The sequence below is a fragment of the Lagopus leucura genome, unplaced genomic scaffold (assembly GCF_019238085.1).
Source record: "Lagopus leucura isolate 7727_CA_CO unplaced genomic scaffold, USGS_WTPT01 Super-Scaffold_1, whole genome shotgun sequence".
NCBI lineage: Eukaryota > Metazoa > Chordata > Aves > Galliformes > Phasianidae > Lagopus > Lagopus leucura.
Genome location: NW_024962250.1, coordinates 21,776,816 through 21,797,496, shown reverse-complemented (window position 1 = coordinate 21,797,496; position 20,681 = coordinate 21,776,816). Strand labels below are relative to the sequence as shown.

General features: G+C 42.0%; 1 protein-coding gene and 1 long non-coding RNA gene across 2 annotated transcripts in view; one reads left to right on the top strand and one right to left on the bottom strand.

The window, feature by feature from the left end:
• LOC122176623 overlaps positions 1-16,572 on the top strand; it is a 157,842-nt gene extending 141,270 nt beyond the window's left edge. The window contains exon 5 of the long non-coding RNA XR_006177803.1: positions 16,378-16,572. This is a non-coding gene — a long non-coding RNA (uncharacterized LOC122176623). The remainder of the gene's footprint in view (positions 1-16,377) is intronic.
• GPATCH2L (G-patch domain containing 2 like) overlaps positions 1-20,681 on the bottom strand; it is a 187,271-nt gene that overhangs the window by 21,297 nt on the left and 145,293 nt on the right. The window lies entirely within an intron of this gene.

Here is a 20,681-nt window from a genome sequence, read left to right as displayed (position 1 = left end):
CAGAGAAAGTCTAGGCCATTCATGTAAATCACAATTTCAGGCTGTTCACAGGCTAGCGCTTGGAAGGGGCATCAGTGCTGATGAGACAGAAGCTACCCAGAGCAGACAAACCCTGGGAAAGCAGAAAAAAGTGAGCCTATCTGTGGCTGGTCAAATGAAAAAGATTCTCAATTAGTTCAGGATTCCCTGCCCTGGCTCTAAGCAGAATACACAAGCACACTCTGCAAGAAGGATCTATTCAGAATGGATTTTCTTTTGTAATACAGAAGCTCTGTGTTATTTTCATGTTGGATTCACTGCTCCTCTTCATTAACATCACTCAAATGGGAGCTCAGAAACTGAAAGAAACTGATCTGATCAAAAGCGTCATCCAGCTTAATCTTAAATATTAATCTTTTTTGTTTACTCTCAAATTTCCACTTTTTATAGAGTCATATGCTCTAAAGTATATGCAGGGATGGCATCTTTACCAAATTTGAAAGCTTTTATTATTATTAACTGCAGTCAAAGGTAATCTTATTGTTCATCTGAAAGTTCAGTCTTTTTTTAGAACACTGCTAATTCTGATGATATCATATGAAAACGAGCTGCAGGATTACTCGTTTAGTCTATGAACAAATAAAAAAACCCAATCACCTCTATTGTGCATGCTGTATTTGCAGCCGCCCAGATTCCCTGGACATCTGCAAATTCTCCTTCTTCTGTCCTGTACTTTTCCTATGTTCTCCTAATTCAGACTTTCATTATCCATATAATTGTTCTTCATGCATTCACACAGAAGTTTTGCAAACCTCAGATCTGTTTCATCGTCCATCTCTGAATTTCATCTACTTTGGCTATTTCTGTTCAGTACAGAAGAATTCATTGAGGCAACTCCTCAGTAGTATGAAACTGGCACTATTCCACCACTTCTCCAGCTGATGGTCTGGATAGCAGTCAAGACAAAGGTATCCCATCAATTACCTAGCGACATTTCCATATTTTCAATGTTATTTTTAGCCCATCACTTACATAACTCCTTAAATTATTTGCTTGTTTTCCCCTCCTATAAAATTAGTTATCAGTTCTTTAACAGACCATATCAGCAAGTTACTTACTAAGACTCTCAGATCTTTTCAAGAGTTGCTACAGTTAATTTAGAATCCATTAAGATCTATGAAAAATCAAATTAATGCCTTCTGGAACACAACACTGCAATGGTCAGCAGTGCACTTCAGCTACCACTGTGCTGTCCACACACCTAGCGTTGGTACAATCCTCTGGGGTTCTTCAGTCTTTCTTGATAATGTACTGTCATCTGCAGAGTCTGACTGCTCACCCACTTTGAAGATCATTAATGCATGAATCAAACACCTCAACACAGAATTTTTTGGGCTGTCCATGTTAACCTTTCCCATCCTGAGAATTGACCTCCACTTCTTCTCTGGATAGGGTATGCCTACTCTTTGTTTTCTGTCTCAGACACTTTTAAATTGATAATAGTATTAACCTGAGAGGTCAGATTTTCTCTCCAGCAAGATAATTTGTCAACAGTTTTTAAGAAAACCTAAAAATATGCGATCAAGTGATTTTCCTGATGACATGTCCAAAGAATTTTAACTGCCTGGAGATGCTTGAATTTCTTCTTGGAAGGTCCACTGGTTTAAAGTTACCACACCATGGTCATGTGGGTAATTTCCATTTCTATTTCAGTTTCAACCTATTTACCTGGTATTTATGGCAACGCCTGCTGCCAAGAGGTCTGACCCATCAGGTGACAGGACAAAACATTTTGTGACACAGCAACACTGACGTGGATACATTACACACATCATTTCTGTGTGTCTACTGATATGAATGTATATGTCTGATACACAACAGCTTTACAGTTCTACATCCTTATGATCTCATTTGACCCAAGTATCTCTTGATTTTCCTTTCTCTGTTTCATTGTCAGCATTTGACCTCATCTCCCATCTCCAGGAATCGATCATACAGGTCCATTATTTGGCAAGATGGTTGACCTTGAGACTATGGGCAGGCATCTCACGTTCCTGGGCTGCTTTGCCTGGTGTTACTTGAGAGGGATCAAGAGTTTAGTCCCACTCAGAGACAGTGTGATGAGTTGATGAATCCCCATGCTTTTCCCAGAAAAGCAGAAAGCAAAGCAAAAAGCTGCTGTGCTGGCCAGATTCTGGAACCTTTCTCTACCTGAGGGGTGCATATGTAATAAAAACCTGAAGATTACCAGGCATAGAAACATGAGATTAGGATCAAAGTGGAAAGCAAAACCACCATAAAAAAGACTTTTCTGCACTGAGGAACTCCACAGAAAAAGGAGCTGAAGTTGCATGTTAAGGGCAGACAGAGGACAGCACTATGAAAAAGGCATGACAAGGAGGTAAACTGAACTGTCAGATTCAGTCAGGTAAGTTCAAATCCCAGCTTCTGTCTCTTAAAAAGCCCAGAATCCACTGACTGGGAAGAAATGAAGGAGCAAAAAATAAGATTCTGAATTGTATTAGAAAAGATACTGAAAACTGGGAGTAGGACTTCAGAGAATTAAGGTTAAACAGAGGTGACAGAAGTCTTCTGTGTCTGTGCTTATATCTACTCCAAGTACAGCATATTCATTTCACATTCTTCATGTTAGCCATGTATAAAACAGACTCAGCCTGGTACACCTCCTCATCTTAATAGCACCCTTTACAAATCCAAAGTCAAACCTGAATATGGAAAACAGAGCTACTACTGCTATGGCTGGTTGTCGGAGCATGAGGCTGTTCACTTTTTCAGATTTGGAAGTATTTTTTGAAGTCCTGTCTACTGTATTAGTAAATGTAATCACTATTTGCAAGACAAGATGCCACAGTGCAGTTTACCTAGGAACACTGCCCTCCCAGGCCATCACAAACCAGGGAATCACAAAAAGGACGGGACAGTTGTTCGCAAACACTTCTCAGAACTGCTGTCATAGCTCCAGACCTTACTGTGTAAAAAAAATCTTAGTTCTGAACTGATAGACTTGAAGGCTAGCACCATTTTGTCACCAGCAAGTTATGGGAAGCTGGATTTGCCTCAAACAGACTCAGTGAGGTGTTTCTGTCTACTAGGAAAAAATAACAGAAAAAAAAGTTAGATCAGTGTCCTAGGTCCAACTCACTTCTCAACTCACAGCCTCAGTTATGGAAGCTGCCATACAGTGACTGTCTGGTGGTCAATCAAATATAGCAACAAAACCCTACATCCTTACAGTCAAGGATGCTCCTTTTCCTTTCAGTGAGACAGTAACACATAGCAAGTTCTGGTTAGGTTTGAACAAGTGCTTTACATACAAAAGCCCTTAGCACCAAGACAGACCAAAAACCAGAGCTAGGGTGTATCCACTCATTCCAGAGGTTGGGTTTTTCTTTCGCGTCCTCCGGTACAACTTGCATAGTTGACTAATGGGCAGTAGACACTGAGTTAAGCCTCTCCATCTCTGACTTTTTACAAGTCCCACAGAGATCCCACTGTGATTTTTAAGCAGACTCAGTATGTCCCCTGGCAAGAAAAAAAATGTATTGAACTTCAAGAACAGTTAAACATTTTTTTGCAAAGAGTTCAAAGTGATGAACAGCCATTTTGCTCAGCTCTGGTTACCTTAATAGGAAAGTGAAAGGAGAGAGACTTGATCCAACTCTCCTTTGCGCTGGCACAGGAAACTCCGTTACTATTTCTGTGCCCATGTAACAAGCTTAGAGGTTCTAAACATTTCATTCTTTTCACCTTTCCTCATCATAGGTCATTCCCTCTAATCCCTTTAGCATCTTTGTGGCCTTTCTCTGGACTCATTCCAGCTTACTTGGGTCTTGCAGCAAGGTGCCCCGAGTCGCACACTGCAATGATGCCACAGCAGTTCAGGGGAGAGACTCTCCAGAAAGTGCACAGTCAGGCAGACTTACAGGCCAGCCATGTGTAGCTTCACTAGCCATTAGCCTGCACCCCAGCTCACATCACTGCATACCCACTGTCTCACTAGTTCTCAGAACTCAAGCTGCTTTGCCATCTTGCTGTGCACAATATGAAATTCAGACTCTTCCTGTTCTAAAATAGATCTCATATCACCTTTAAAGCACACACCACTAATTTTCACTTGTTTTATCAAAGCCAAGGTCTTTTAATAATGCTCATTTTTTTAGCCTAGATTTTTTTTTTTAAACACTGATTTGTTTCTAATATCTTTCAGTTGTGTCAACTGTAAATTTAAGAACTAATCTCTTACATTTTCCTTCAGGTCACTAATGAATACTTAAAGCCAAAGCAGCACCCTTTTGGACACCACCTTTGCAGAAGGATAAAGAATGCCTTCCGTTTATACTCTGTCAGCTAATCCATGATTCATTTCACAGGATTTGTATCAAAACCAATTTGATCTAATTTCCCTAATAAGATCTTACACAGCTTTGTGTCAAAAGCTCATGCGCAGCCCACAGACAGTCTATCCACTGCTTTCTTTTTGCCCACTAATTATCTAATTGTATCAAGAAAGGTTATTGTCTGACTACTCTCGTTTCATAAACCCACTGCTGTTTATCACTGATGATGTTGTTAGCCTTTGTGTGCACACTGCTGTCAGACAAGTATGCTCTGATCTCAGTGATCCTGAATGTAAATATGCAGGTTTAGACCAAGTCAGGATTGTGCTTTAGGTGCTCCCATGCCTTTAGCGTTATCTCTTTTGAGCAGTGATGTTGATTTGATATTAGAAATTTCTCCAATTTTTCTCTGTCCTTTCACCCTTTGCTACTTCTCTATAAAGTTCATTACACATTTTCTGAGGTTTTTTTTTTTTCTTTTGCCACAAATAGTCATTTGTAGCTATAACCATCTTATTATCCCAGTTCTAGATAAGAAAATGACATCAGTATTTTCTAACTACAAGCCTTTACATGCCTTAAGAGACAAACCCAGAGGTGGGTCACAGCTACTTTCAAGTGAGCTAGAACAGTACCTGTCGCTGTTACAGAAGGTAGCTCTCTCCTACCAATAGGATTCTCCATCAGCTAACATACCCCAAATTCGGTAACTTAATTCCATCTGCACAGCTCCAAGTGCCAATGCAAAACCAAGTGTCTGACCCTGCATGTTCTCCATGCAGCGCTCCCTACTCTGAATAGGATCTAGGGAAGTTTAGAAGTGTTACTGTTGATGTTCTCTAGTGGATGATCTCAGTACATTATCTTCAACAAGAAAAGCAAGGTTATCTCAGTGCTATACTCATTTCTTGAAGGAAGGTAGGAATGAGCATCAGAAGTTCTGCCATGTAGGCCAGTCCTTCCGCCAGGATTTTCTGATTAAATCACATAGCCACCAACACAGCATGCTGGAGATTTCCAACATTAAAAATGAAGTTGTCATTAAAACATATCTGAAATACATCTGTGTAGTTAGTATGAACATGGGTAATGAGTGAGCAAATGAACACTCTCTCATAAATTCCTCAGAACAAAACCTTTTTTTTCCCCAGGTACAAGAAACAATACAAAGGTCAGAAATGGGCTTTTGTGGTGGTTCTCACAGATGGACATAGACTCCAGACAGAATTCTATTCTGAAAAGTCCTGTGATCCACCATAAATTGAAGAGCCCTGCAGGCAACATGCTGGTATGGCTTGCAACTTCCAGATGCTCTATGGCTGTGCTTCTGGTTCTCTACATTAGTCCTGAAGGTCACAACTGGGGAGGCCTCACAGTGAAATCAAGCTTTGCTGAAAAAAAACTGAGAAGGCTGCCACTATAAATCTGTTCACTTTACTTCCCAACCTGTGACAAAACCATGCTTTGGATTGCTCTGACATTTTTAGACCGGCCATGGAACTTTAAAGACTCTTTAATAAGAAGAAACACCAACAATTAAACAGTTTAAAAAAATCCAACCTTTCCATGGTTACAGGCCTATTTTTACTATCAGTATTCTAATAATACCCAGGTGACAAACTTACACTGCTTGTGAAAATGAGATGTGCATATCATGCCATGATGCCATTGGGGCAAGACAGACTTTGCATCCTCTGTGGGCCATATGAGAGAGCTTCACAACTCATAGCTGGCTGACAAGCACTAGATCAGCTTCTCAAACACTTGCCACACCCTCAAGAACAAGCCAAATTTTGTCAGGTGGCTTTTTTTAGATACAGAAGCAAATAATGTTTTCCAAATGGCAGGCTAGACATGACAGCTGCAATAACAACCTGAGTAATTAATTATAGGATACAGGCACAAGGCGTTCATAACACAGGGCCAAGTGGCTCCCACCTGCGGGCTCCACTTGCACCATAGACACTCATGCATGGCCCTGGCTCTTGGCCTCCCATGTACTGTTGGGGGCAAGGCCTGTCCTGCCCTGTTGCTCCATTTGAACCTCAGATGAGAGGAACATCATCATCTAGAGACACTGCCTCATCCTGCCTGACAGATCTTTTCCATGCAATGGTCTGAGAATAATGGGATCTGCTAATGTGTCACTTCTGTGCAGTAAGTAATTGTGGATAACTCAGCCCTAATCACCGTGGTTCAGGAAGCTGTTGTGGGAATATTCTGTCACACAGGAACATATTCTGCACCCAGGGCAAACTTTAGTTCTCTCTGGAGGCAAAAGCCTGGGTACTGCGTGGGTGACAGGCTTAATTACCAAGTTGGGTGCCAGATCATAAGCAGAAATTGCCAAGGTATCAGTACCTAGGTTTTAGAAGGTTTTACTTAAATCATAGCTTTTTGCTTTGCTATAAAGGATAAGACAGTCATAAGCTCAAATCAACCTAAATATTTTTCTCTGGAGCGTAAATATGATTTCTAAGGGTTCTGTCGTGCTTGCTAGCAGGAGCTCCCTTTGGCTTGCATAGCCTATGTTGCTATTCTGCAAAGTACAGCAAGACCCAGAGACACTCTCTGCAAAGTATTCATCCCTAGTATAGACACATAATAAATACTACCTGCTTGCCTTCAGAACAAACACAAATCATAGCAAAACACTGATGAGTTTGCTGGAGTGGATGGCACTTCTACTCCCCAGCATGAACACCAACCTGAACAGTCAGGTTGTAACAAGGTGCTATTGTCAGCATTTTTTTTTTTTAATAAATGCAATACACCGTTCTAACTCTAATTGCAATCTTTTCTGTTGCTTCTGGCTCTACTGGGCATCTGGACCTGGCTTATTCTGTACAAATGCATCACACTTGGCTTGCCTTTTAAACTTACTTTGAAGAAAGAGATGGATTTTTGAATTTGCTTTGTAATTTGAGGAGGTCAGGCAAAGAATTTTTGAGTCAGGAGGCTGAAGCATCTAGAAAGTAAATATGACAGGTAGCCAACAAAATGCTAGAGCTCTTCAGCTGCAAGAGTCAACAAAAAGACCTGTCTCCAGTGTCAGCCCTGAGATGAACTGCATTATATGAGATCTCCTGAAGTGGGTTGTGGCATGAGACAGTTCTGTCATGTAGACTGGAAGAAAAGATTCCTTGCACAGGAGTGAGCAAAGGAGTTCCAAGCTGGGTTCTTCTGCTAGATAAGGAGATGCAGGACAGCAAGTGCACATACTCTGGCTCTTATACAAATAGTATTTGCTTGTCTAATGCCCACAAGACATTTTTATCCCTTTGACCCATAGTACAACCAGAGCACAGTTACGTATCAGTAGATTTGCTCCAGTCCAAGTTAGCTTGCACTGATGAAAGCCACCACAGCAAACTTGTCTGGAGGCTGCTTAAGAAATAAAAAGCTTTCTTATGGGCAGAAGACATTATGGATTTCTTGCTAGCCTTCATCCCTTTTCTCCTTCTTGTAATTTCTCTTCACACTTAAGACAACACTCCTGTTAGTTAATGGTAAGAAGTATTACACAGATGAAGTGACAATTAATCTGGAGGTGTGACATACATTATCAGTTTGCTCTCTTATTAACACATTGCCTTTTGAAGGTACCTTGCCCTAAGGCGTACTAATGGCTGTTCCTTTAGAATGAATTGTTTTAGCACTTGAGCTAATGCTTCTACTTACACTTACCATTGATACTACTATGAAACAAGGATCAGGATCCACTTGCCATTCACTGTTTATCTAAATTCTACCGTCACCCTTTTCCCCCCCCTGCAGACACTGTATATTTTACACCTCCTGTCTGTCTATATCTTCTTCCTCTATTATTTCCACATTTGGAAGATTGCTCACACCAGTTCAACATTTTTGCTTGCGTATGGTGAAGCTAGATACAGTAATCCCTGTTGAAATGCTCAGCTGGACCTTCATTTATTCTTGAATGTTTCTTTATACCTTGTCTATCTAGGGCACTTCTAATCTATATCTCTCTTAGTACCTTCAGTGTCCTTCAGACAGTAGTGAATGATACTCATACAACAACATATTCAGTAGAGCACTTCAAACACTCATACGTCAGAATTTTGCTTTCACCTTTTCAGCTGAGCAAGGAAAGGAAAACCTCCAGAAGAGTCATTCATGTCACATTCATTTTTGCATCCTGGCCTGATCCATCGTCTCATCTCACACAGACCTTTTTTTTCCATTCGCTACCATCTTAGCATTTCTGACAGAAAACTGCCACCAGGGCAAATTCCTCAGCCTGCAATTCCTTGTATTTGAAGATAACCACTGAAGGCACTCCTCTCTTCAGCCTTGCTTACAATGCATGATGTAAAATAGCAGAAAAAAAATATAAAGACACAGAAGTACTGTTTAATTCCAGCAAGTGTTTCGGAAAGGATTTAAGATGGGAGCTACCTATCTATCAAGGACGTCATCCTGGAAGGAAATATGAAGAAAGACTACATTATGAAGAAAGAACTAATATTTCTTCCGAATACTAATTTACTGAAAGGGTATCCAAAGTTTATTCAGACAAAATCTGAACTTGAATGTTCTCCAGTCCGGAGGCATTCAGGAGTTCTCTGACTTTGAGTGATTGCCATTTTTTTTTTAATTTTTCTTACATCTCAACACTGAAAGCTGCAGCAGGACTCTGCCTTTTTCTCCCATCCCTGCCAAGACAGTCCAGAGAGGACAGATGGGCTTTGCCTAGGTTCCACCTGTAGCTCTTGGAGAAATCTATAATTAAGTAGCTCATCATTAGAAACATTACTCAAAACTAGATGGGTCCTGAAAAAACTTATTAAAATTACTTTTGCATACATTAGAGCATGTAAAATAACAATGGACAATTACTGCTTTTCAAATTGAACTTTTTTTTTTTTAAATCCCTGCCTTTTCTGGGAGTATTTCTAAGACAATACAGAAAGAAAGCAAGGTAACAGTGTGAGAGCAAACACTGAATCTGGCACAGGGAAGCTGTCCCAGAACCATTAAAAGAGTGGAAGTGGGAGTGGTAGTGTGGTGGGGAAGGAGAAGAGAGCTGTGCATGGGCAAGGGCAGGCAAGAGACCCGTGCTACAAACTGGAGCCTTGATGCGGCACAGAACAGAGAAAGGGATTACAGTGGAGAGAGAGCCCACCGTGTCTAACAGAAACCACAGGTTTGGGAGGTGCTTCTGCACACCTTAAACTACTGTAACATACAGGATTATCACTACCCACCTATTTAAGATACCCCCAAGGTTCACTTTTGCTGAGTCTTTAAAACCTCATCACTGGTAGGCATTCAGCATATTTTCTACAATTGTAGACTCATAGAATCACAAGGTTGGAAACGATCTGCAAGATCATCTAGTCCAACCGTCCTCCCACAACCTACCACAAGCACTAAACCATCTCTTGTAGCTCCTCATCCAGGCGCCTCTTGAACACTGCCAGGGATGGCAACTTCACCACCTCCCTGGGCAGCCACTCCAGTGCCTGACCACCCTCTGAGAGAAAAAGTTCTTCCTTACGTCTAACCTAAACCTCCTCTGGTACAACTCGTGGTCATTTCCTCAGGTCCTGTTTGTTGCCTAGGAGAAGAGGCCTTCATCATCACAACCTCCTTTCACGAAGTTGTAGAGTGCAATAAGGTCTCCTCTGAGCCTCCTCTTCTCCAGACAAACACTTTAAGTAGCTAGTTGTAGCTGACCCAAATTCCAACCTTGAGCCCTAATGACTTGTTTTAAATCCACCTCATTCATCCATCGTTCAGACTGTCCCCATTTCCTTCCAGTTCGCTTGACCCTTAGACCCCATGATGTCCTGCTTACCTGCCATAACAAGAGATGAGAAGACCACCACAGGCAACAAACCCCTCTGCAGACAAAAATTTGTGTAATGGAACAAGGACATGCTTCATTTCCCCATCACTCTGGCTTATATTACACATTCTTTTATCTTGAAGCCAAAAAAAACATTCACCCAAAACAAATTCTGCACTTAAATTCCCTACATTTTCCTCTCAAATTAACAACACCAAGTGTACAACTAAATGTTGTTTAAAAAAAATAATCAAGCACTCCTTTCTATTATGATGAATAAATTTTCTCATCCTAGGAAATTTTCACTTTTCCTTGTTCGTATTTTGGAATGTGAAAGAAAAAAAAAAAAGCAAGCTGTGAGATCTTCAACCTCAGTTTTACCTCCCGGTCCCATTCTTTACAGTGTCCTTACTAATGGGCAAACAGAAGCCAAGACACACACGATAACACAGGCAGATGGACAGCAAGGCACCTACACAGATTTACAGCTGCTTCTGCACTTTCACACACTACTTTTCTGAGATAGCCTTCATTCAATAGGGAACCTGTGTATGCAAGTTATACATACATACAAATTTATCACAGAAATATATACAACCCCATTCCTCACTTTCAGACATCCCTTCTTTCCTCATTATGTGGATGCACCTAGGTACCATTCCAGTAGATTCACTACAGAAGCCAAACTATGATCTCATATTTTCAGATAATCACAGTGAGTGTTCTGATCTTTACAGGAAATACAGTGCAATAATGCAAAAGATTTAAAAAAAAAAAAAAAAAATCAAATTACAATACATAAATTAATAAAAACAAGAAGAAAAAAAGAAAAAAAAAATTCACTGCCTAACAGGGCTACACCACCTGCAGCTTGCACTGTGACCATGGCTCTGTGTCTACCAGAGCACGAGAGGAAAAAGCCCGTGCATGATTTTAGATGTCTGCGCTCTGTCTCCTTTAGTATTTGAGCACTCTTTGTTCTCTGTCCAGAGATCTGGAGCCCTTTGCAGACACATCTCAGAGGGGGCTGCCCTCTTCAAGGAAGGGATGGAAAAAGAAGCAAGTTTCAGCAACCCCCAGCCCGGGGTGACCCAGCCCACCCTGCCCACACGTCCTCCCTGCTGTGCTTGTTCCGTTTGCCCTTGGAATGCTATCACTTATTATCACGCTGACTTCTCCAGATGGGGCATTTTGGCTATTGATCTGATAAATAAACAGCCTGCTCGCTCGATCAAAATGTTATTTTGCATTTCAATTACTGTTCACTAATGCAACCTTCATCCCGCCAAGAGCGCTGCTGGCAATGACACTCGACCTGGCACAGGCGTTTGCAAGCAAATTCGGCAGCGCCTGCTGCAAGCACCTAACGGGATTACCAACCTCCATTAGACTCGGAGATGGAGAAGGAGATGGACGGGCAGTACTGGGCTGAGAGGGGAACAGATGCATGCAGAATAGAAGGTGTGAGAAACCTGGACAAGAGGTGGGGAATAGGTAGAAGCAGAAATCCATTTACAACAGATCTTTGCCAAATATTTTGATGGTGGGAGGTCTCAAAAGCTAACTACATCCCCTCCAGCCACATCCCCTGACAGTTCATAGCAGATAGACTGAGCTCACTGTGTGTGAGCCATGCAAGAGTTCAGAGCAATGGGAAATGGAAATCAATGTCTGGTGATGAGCCAGCAGTAAGCACTGCAAACCCATCAGGGCAAACAGGGCCATTTTTGAAGCAGGTTCTGCAGCCTAGGCCCACTCACATTCAGCTGGATGAGGGATGCAGTGTGAAAACCTGAAGGGAAGAAACTCTGTAAGTCCTTGATGTTTCCTCCAGTAGAGCAGGAAGTACCAAAAAGAGTAAGAAAGGGGTATCCAGTTCTGTTGATAAGATATGGATCTTTAGCAGGTGTTGGTCTCTACTGATTCAGCATTCTGTTTATACCAGGGAATACTATGCCAAATCCCCAAACTGATTTCACTCAAAGCCGACCAGCAATGGGAAACACAGCACAGCAAGTCAGTGAGTGGCCACCAGCAGTGAGGTCAGGCATAGCTGTTTGGTTAAGAGGCTGCTTTTAGTCCTGAGCTCTTCTATTCACATCACGTGCTTCACCAGGTAGCCTTGCTTTAGCTGTTTCAGCAACAGACTCCTACTGTATGATGCAGAACACACCTTGCCCATCGCTTTTTTTCCCCCTAAATTTCTAAATGCAATTTAACATGCATCATAAGCTGACCCAGCCATTCAGCATGCAAGGTGTTAAGTCCTGTCAGCAACCATTGTACAGCATATAGGAAGGTGTTGGATTTAGCTCCCAGGTGACAAAGTAATATACATAGTCAAGAAAGTGCATTTATTGTTATTTCAAAAAATCCTTTGACAAAGATCTTTCACCAGAACTTGACTGCCTTCCATTTTATTACCGAACAGCATCCAGACTGAAACTGCCAGTCATCTATGAGTTAAAAATAAACAAACTCACATAACATCCTGACATTATATAAACGTAATGCTAAGTATAACACAATGAATGAAATCAATGTGATGCATAAGGACAGAATCTATAACTCCACACACTCACACTTCATCTGCTTTGTGTACCCAGCTCCCTCTGCCCTTGGCAAACCAGGCATGTCCCCAGCCAACTCTCTCTGGCCAGGTCTGAGTGGATCTCCTTGTTCACAGGCTGCTTTGTAGCTCAATCTATTGGAAGAGTCTTATCTAGAAGTAGAGTCGCTGATCTTTTTTGCATCTAGATTACATTTCTACTCAGCAGCAGGCACCGATGCCTCAAACACAGCCCAAGGATCCATACGTATGTTATTGCTCCTAGTTGCTGGTTCTTTACTTACAACACAGAACAGTCAGGCATGAGGTACTGAGTACTCATAATGCAGCCCAAAAGTCTCATACTCTAATTCCAATCTCAACACTAATTTTGTAGACTTCAGCAAGTCACTGCAGAACTCCAAGACACTGCTTCGCCAACTGGAAACCACAGATATGGTCCTGAACAACCTCTCAGGAACACCAAGAGCATTAATCAGCAACTATGCTTGAAAGAATGGAGCAAATACATGAGAGTGTTAAATAGGATAATGGACAGATGAGCTTCTATGCTCTAGTGATGGCCTGAGGATGAGGGAAAGGCTGTTGATGTAGTCTTCCCAGACTTCAGCAAGGCCTTTGACTTTATTTTCCGCCTTATTCTCCTGGAGAAGTTGACAGCCCATGGCCCAGTTACAGTCTTTGCTGGATAAAGAACTGGCTGGATGGTTAGGCTCAGAAACTGGTGGTAAACAAAGTTCAATCCAGCTGATAATGACTGGTGTTCCCCAGGGGGCAGTACAGGGTCTTGTCCTGCTTGATATCTTTATCATAGAATCATAGAATCATAGAATCACTAAGGTTGGAAAAGACCTAAAAGATCACCCAGTTCAACCGTTCACCTATTCCCAATAGCTCCTACTAAACCATGTCCCTCAACACAACATCCAGTCTTTCCTTGAATACCCCCAGGGTCGGTGATTCCACCACCTCCCTGGGCAGTCCATTCCAGTGCCTGACCACCCTTTCTGAAAAGTAATACTTCCTCATGTCCAGCCTGAATCTCCCCTGCCGTAGCTTGAAACCATTCCCCCTGGTCCTATCACTAATGACACGAGAGAAGAGGCCGACCCCCAGCTCACTACAACCTCCCTTCAGGAAGTTATAGAGAGCAATAAGGTCTCCCCTGAGCCTCCTCTTCTCCAGGCTGAACATTCCCAGCTCCTTCAGCCTCTCCTCATATGGCCTGTGTTCCAGACCCCTCACCAGCTTTGTTGCCCTTCTTTGAACACGTTCCAGGGCCTCAATATCTTTCTTGCAGTGAGGGGCCCAAAACTGGACACAGTACTCGAGGTACATCGTTGACCTGTACAAGGGGATTGGGTGCATCCTCAGCAAGTTTGCACTCTGCACTGGAAGGAGGTGTCGATCTGCCTGAAGATAGGAAGGCCTTGCTGATGAATCTGAACAGACTGGATTACTGGGCTGAGGCCAAAGGGATGAAGTTCAACAAGACCAAATGCCTGGTCCTGCACTTCGGTCACAACCCCATGCTCCAGACTTGGGGCAGAGTGGCTGGAAGTCTGTGCAGAGGAAACAGACCTGGGGATATTGGTCGTTGCTTTGTTGAACAGGAGCCAGCAGTGTGCCCCAGTGGCCAAGATGGTCAATGGCATCCTGGCTTGTATCAGAAATAGTGCAGTCAGCAGGAGCAGGGAGGTGATCGTCCCCTGTACTCAACTCTGTTGAATACAGTTTTGGGTCCCTCTCTACAAGACGTCGAGGCCCTGGAGTGTGTCCAGGAAAGGGCAAGGAAGCTGGTGAGGGAACTGGAGCACAAGTCTTGTGAGGAACAACTTAGGGATCTGGGACTGTTTAGTTTCGAAAAGAGGAGGCTCAGGGGAGACATTATAGCTTTCTACAACTCCCTGAAAGGAGATTGTGGTGAGGTGGGGGTCAGCTTCTTCTCCCAGGTAACAGCAATAAGAAAAGAGGGAATGACCTCAAGTAGTGCCAGCAGATGTTCAGGTTGGATGCAAGGAAAAGCTTCCCAGAAGGAGTAGCTAGGCAATGGAACAAGCAGGGCTGCCCAAGGAGGTGGCTGAGTCCCTGTTCTTAGAGGTGTACATGACACGTGTAGATGTGGTACTAAGGAACAGTTTAGTGGGCAATATCAGTGGTAGGTGGACAGTTGGACTAGATGATCTTAGAGATCTTTTCCAACCTCAATGATTCTATGATTAGCAGCAGAATTTGAACATCCTTCTTCAGCACTGTAGCCCAGAGCTTAGCTTGAGTAAGAAGTAGTTACAGTTTTCTTGCATGCAAGCTAGCCAGAGAGGAATTGGATTCACAAATCTGTATTATACAGATCAATTCTGACCTCCTCTTGCATCTGACTGCCCTTTATACCGAATCCCCTGTGACGCAGTCTACACAATAACCTTATCTCTAATACTGCCTAATCCTATCTCCAGCTCCCTGGGTGCTATTTCACACACCAACCGTCTCCTGACCACACCACCATACAACCCATTTTTATGTTTTCCTGCACAGCTAAACTTTGCTAGAAGTTTTTCATCAAGAACTTACTGTGTTAAAAAAAAGATTTTCTATTTTCTTACAGAAAAATGCCCCATTTTGTTTTGTACTGTAAGATTTCCAAAACAAGTATAAACAAAGTAAGATGCTTAGTTTTGCTTTGTTCCTAGTACTTTGTTTACTCTTTTGTGCACTGCCTTGTGTTCTTTGACTGGCCAAACATGCACTGTTTGAAGAACATACTGTAAAAGAAAGTGGTGAGTTTTCTCAAAATAAACTTCAACAGATTTTCTACTCAGCTTACAATTTCATGTTGCAGCCAGATTTAGGATGAAAAAAGATTGGCACTCCTTGCATCCTGCACGCAGCCCTCTGCTTGCTCTTCACTGAGCAGGTCTAATTTCTGTACTTAATCAAAAGCACTTATGTTCAAATGTACATAGAGATGTTTTGGTACACTTCTTACCTTGTCCTCTTCATTGAGGCAGCCTACTGAAACAAATACTGGCAAATAAACTACATCTGAATGATCCAAGAAGTTGGAACTGTACATAAAAGTTCTGGAATTCAAGACTATGGCAGAAGCTGTGACATCAACTCGTGTAAAACAGTCATTCTCTATTACTCAGCCTTATTACATGGTAGGGATTAACCATGTGTCAAGGAGCATCACACAGCCAAAAATCAACCCCTCTGTTTTGAAAGCTGAGTGCGACTGGAGAAATCCCACTCTGCTTTTCCATTTGGTGCCTTTTAAGCTTTACCCCATTCTTTCTGCATCACAATGAAATGACTGCTGGCATGTGTTCAGAAACTCAGAAATCCTGGCTCCCTATCAACTTACAAAAATTGACCTGGACATTTTATCCACTTTGATGAGAGCATGAATGAAACTTCTTTCTCATTCACTCATGAGGAATGCTGCTGCTTAGCACCAGCACAAGTACTTCACTTTACAACCCACTGAGGAAAAATTGTTGAAATTAGTATAAATATCCTACCTGCTATCTGAATCCTATCCAGCATTTTGTAGTGACAGTCAAAATAAATGACAGGTGGTTGGAATAAGATCCTATCTCTCTAAGTCTTGATCCAACTGCCACTGAAATTAAATAGGTTTTTTTTGTTGATCTGAACAGGAGTTGAACTTCAGGATCAGAAGAGTTATCTGAATGTTGAACACTGCAGCTATCCCACACCCTCCATTGAACTTCTGGACTTCTAATGTAAAACCACAACTTCTACAAGAACACTTTTACTTCAAATATTCCTCGTTTCTCTCTGTTAGGAAAGATAAGTTGTTTTGCTTATTTGAAATAAAAGTGTGTTTGATAACCAAGATCCTATTCCTAAACCATGGTGCATAGTGAATCTGTCCACACACCTCTACCATCTGGTGCTGTGCTGAGCAGGAGATTGGTCTAAGCATCCCTTAAAAACCACACTGCTGTCAGCTGTAACAGACTTGTCCACCCTGTGCAATTCACTCCGGAGAGCAACAACAGGCTCCCTTCAAAGGTCTATCAGAGATCTATCTAACAGAAACTCATAGTTAGCAAATAAACAGCCCAAGCTCTAGGAACCTCTGACAATTATTCTGTGTGCAAAGAAGAGGTCTGTGAAGCAATTTTCTAACTTTCTACTTTCCCACCCAACAAAGAACATCATTCTAAGAACAAGATGAATTGAAGGAATCCAAGCTACAAATCAAACAGCTACAAGTAGCAAAACCATCTCCAGAGAGAATTCCAGTCCATGGAGTTAACAGCAGCTACTTAGTAGGAAAAGCACTGCTGATCCCAGATACACCTGAACCACCTGTTCTGGTGCACTGAGGTACCAGTTGCAGTGCTACTTGGCATTAACAGCAACCTGGTACAGAATAGGCTGGATCAGCAAAGGAGCCACATAAACTGGATTGCAGTGCTAAGAGAGGCTATTCCTGACCATGTACAAAGCCAGTGCAAACATCACAGAATCACAGAACGGCCAGGGTTGGAAGGGACCTCAAGGATCATGAATCTCCAACCCCCCTGCCACCAACATCCCCATTTAACACTAGACCAGACTGCCCAGGGCCCCATCCAATCTGGCCTTGAACACCTCCAGGGACGGGGCATCCACAACCTCTCTGGGCAGCTGTTACAGCACCTCACCACTCTCTGTAAAGAACTTAATGTGAATATCAGTGTTCGTTTTTCTACATTTTCTGTCGATAATTTAGCTGTTTAAGTTCCTGACAAATCTGTAAACTCTTTAAAGTTTCTCTGTCCCAGCAGAACTGCTGGATGGATTTTCAGACCATGAGTGGTTGGGAGCAAGTCTTTTGATATGGACATTCCAAATACTAAAAGGAAACTGTCAGATTTGGTACAGCAAAAATCTCACACAACAACAACACGAGATCCCTTTAAGGTGACTCACGGCCTATAACCCTGCTGGAAGAATCCACAACCAGTCGGACTTGGGACGAGGTTGTAAATATGAAGCATGCTTCCTGCAAACCTATACTCATTTTGGAAGACTAAAACACAGAATCAAGTTGTATTGCCCACCTTCAACCCTAACATGGAAAACTTAGTTGTTTTGCAAAAGCACTGACTTGTAAACCAGACATATCACCCAAACCTCGTAAACTTCTTTCAGTCCAGATAGATTAATATTGGTCAAAACTAGTTAAAAAACATTGTCTTGCCCTCTAGCAACAAAGTACATACAAAAAGCACTTTGCTTTGCAACCTTCCACTTCACATAGCACTTGGAAAAGTCAAGTCTGGAGCAGCAGCAGAGGGAGAAGGGGGTTATGGATTCTAGTGTATACTGCCAGAGCACTGTTTATTCTAATCAATCAACTGAAAAAGTAGCAGCTGAGAGTAATTATTAATAATCAAGTAAAATTGGATTATTTCTCTGCACTGCAGTGTTGTCTGGATTGAGAGGCTGGTGTAGAAAAAGTTCATCAGAGCAAGCTACTGCAGTAAAATTGCTGACCTCAGCAGATCATCAGAGAAGGTGGAAAAGGGAACCTCAACTAAGCGTATGGGCAGTGCAACCTGCTCTGTGTGAGGTATAACAAAAACAATTATTGGAAGGCAGCTGAGTCTAGACAGTCAAATCATCATATAGCCAGCTGTATATCCAAGTGACAGTATTAAGACCTACTGCCAAAGCTTTTCAGTTCTGAGAGATTTGTTCTTTGTGACTCTTCATTTCTAAAAGCAGTCAGCTCCCCATTCCAGACATACTGCCTGTAAGGATGGGGTCTGGATCTTGTGTGAATGTTGTGTGAATATGGTTTGCCCTCTGTGCAGCTGTGGTCTTGATTGATCTTATTCTCAAGCAATGGAATGGAAACATTGCATTATACAATGCATGCAATGTACATGCAATATGATTAAATACACATCAGAAAGGAATACTATACCAAACACTCTGCAATATACTCAAGTCCCGAGATTTGATGTTTGCATAAAACAACCATGATGTGGCACTGCACAGAGATATTCTTACCCACAAACACAAATACTGAACTATGACTAAATAACTCGCACTTTTACTGCAAAAACAATGGCTCAGCAACTTCATTAACAACTTGTAGACAAAATTATATTAGCCATTTGTATCCATGAGTGCCTTATTCACACAATTACACACGTATCTTTTAAGTGCTTTGCAAACAAAATGTAGGAGCCTTCATTTGAAAATTTAACTCAGACTCAGTATTAACAGTCACACATGGAATAAACCAGAATAAACCTTCCCTTGCAGTATATTGAATTGTATCAACACACAAAATTTAGGCTGCAAGCCCTAAACTCCCAGTAAGAAGAATACTGCCCAGTTACATAGGGAATACACTGCTGCTACTGAAGGAAGCAGAACTTGGAGTTCTTAGGCATCTGTGTGTGAAAGACCTCAGCCAAACTATTGAATTACCACAGCAAACATTTTCTAACAACTTACTAATTACACTTTCAAATTAAATATTTACTTATATCATGAGTATTTCTATATCATCAGCAGAGTCTGTTATTTCCCCATTAACTTCAGCAATTTCTTAAATGAAAATAATCATTTACTTAAAGGGTGCAGGACAGAATCTTGAGAATTTCAGTTTCCTCAGAACTTCTGGATGATACAGAATGCTACACAACCTCCCAACACATCTTACAGGAACAAAGGTTATGATGAGCAAAAACTTTTTCTCATTACCTGCAGCAAAACACTGCTTTCAATGTCCCACTGCAAACACCAGGTACGATAGTCTACTTATTTCTAACATTTATATATTTTTTCTCCATTTCAGGAAGTGAAGAGAGAAGAGAGACGTAGTTTAATGCTTTTCTTTGTCAGATCAGTCTAGAAAAGTTTTGATAGCGTGGATCATCTACCAGAATAGAAGCACTAACTGCAATGTTAGCTTTAGACATCAGCGCACACAGCAGCAGGTAGGAACAGAATGGGAAGAAACACCGCTGGCTAGTCAGCACTCTGGGTTCTCTGCTTGCGTGGGAAGAAAGGGTTTAGTCCGCCTTGAGGTTCACTTTGCTCTCTCCAGTTTGTGCAAGACAGAAATCAATCAATTGCACTCTCTCTTCTCTTTCACTTCCTGGGAACCACTGCAGGAATATCGTGCCCAGGATCTTGTTTAAACCCACGACTCTTCTCTGTCAAGTCAATTCCTCCCATCCTCCCTCAAGCCCCCCCCCAAAACATCCCCTCCCCCTCTCCCTGAAAATGGGTCTTCTGAGCTCGTTTTGCTAATGTATTCTCAAACCAAATTAGGGGCCCTGACTCTCGGTGAAGTTCGTGAGTTAGTTGCCGCGATGCACTGAATTAAAGATACCATCTCGGACTCAAATCAGATTAGAGCCCACACACACACATGCAAAAGCCCACTTTCTAATCAATTTTATAAAGGGCCTTCAGCAGAGATACACTAATGGTATTGAGCTAAGATCTTTAAACTAAGTCTGCAAGAAGTCTGCGGAGATAAAATGCACACTGTATTAAAGAGAAAGCTCTTCACTGCACCCTTCCCACTGGGAACCCAGTGCACTCTGGAAGAACATCTCAAAACACTAAGCAGCTCTCCTGAACCCAAGACGTTCCCTCCCACTTCCTCCATTTTTTTTTTCCTCCTGCAGACCTTTAAGTCCGTTCTCTCACTTACTGTCAAGATGCAACTGAAGGTTCCTGCACAGTGGGCAGAGGACATCCGAACTATGATGCCCTGGTATGTGCTAGGAATCAGACACAATGAAAACATGCAGATCTTTTTAGACCTTTGCCATAAATCTATAGTCAGTGGGTGAGTGATCACCCGCTCAGGTTCAATCAGACTTCTGACTTCAATGCAGCTGCCTGCAATCACAGAAATACATGAAACACAAAATACATTTCTCTGACTAGCTAACATACACACTAGCCTAACAACGCACTG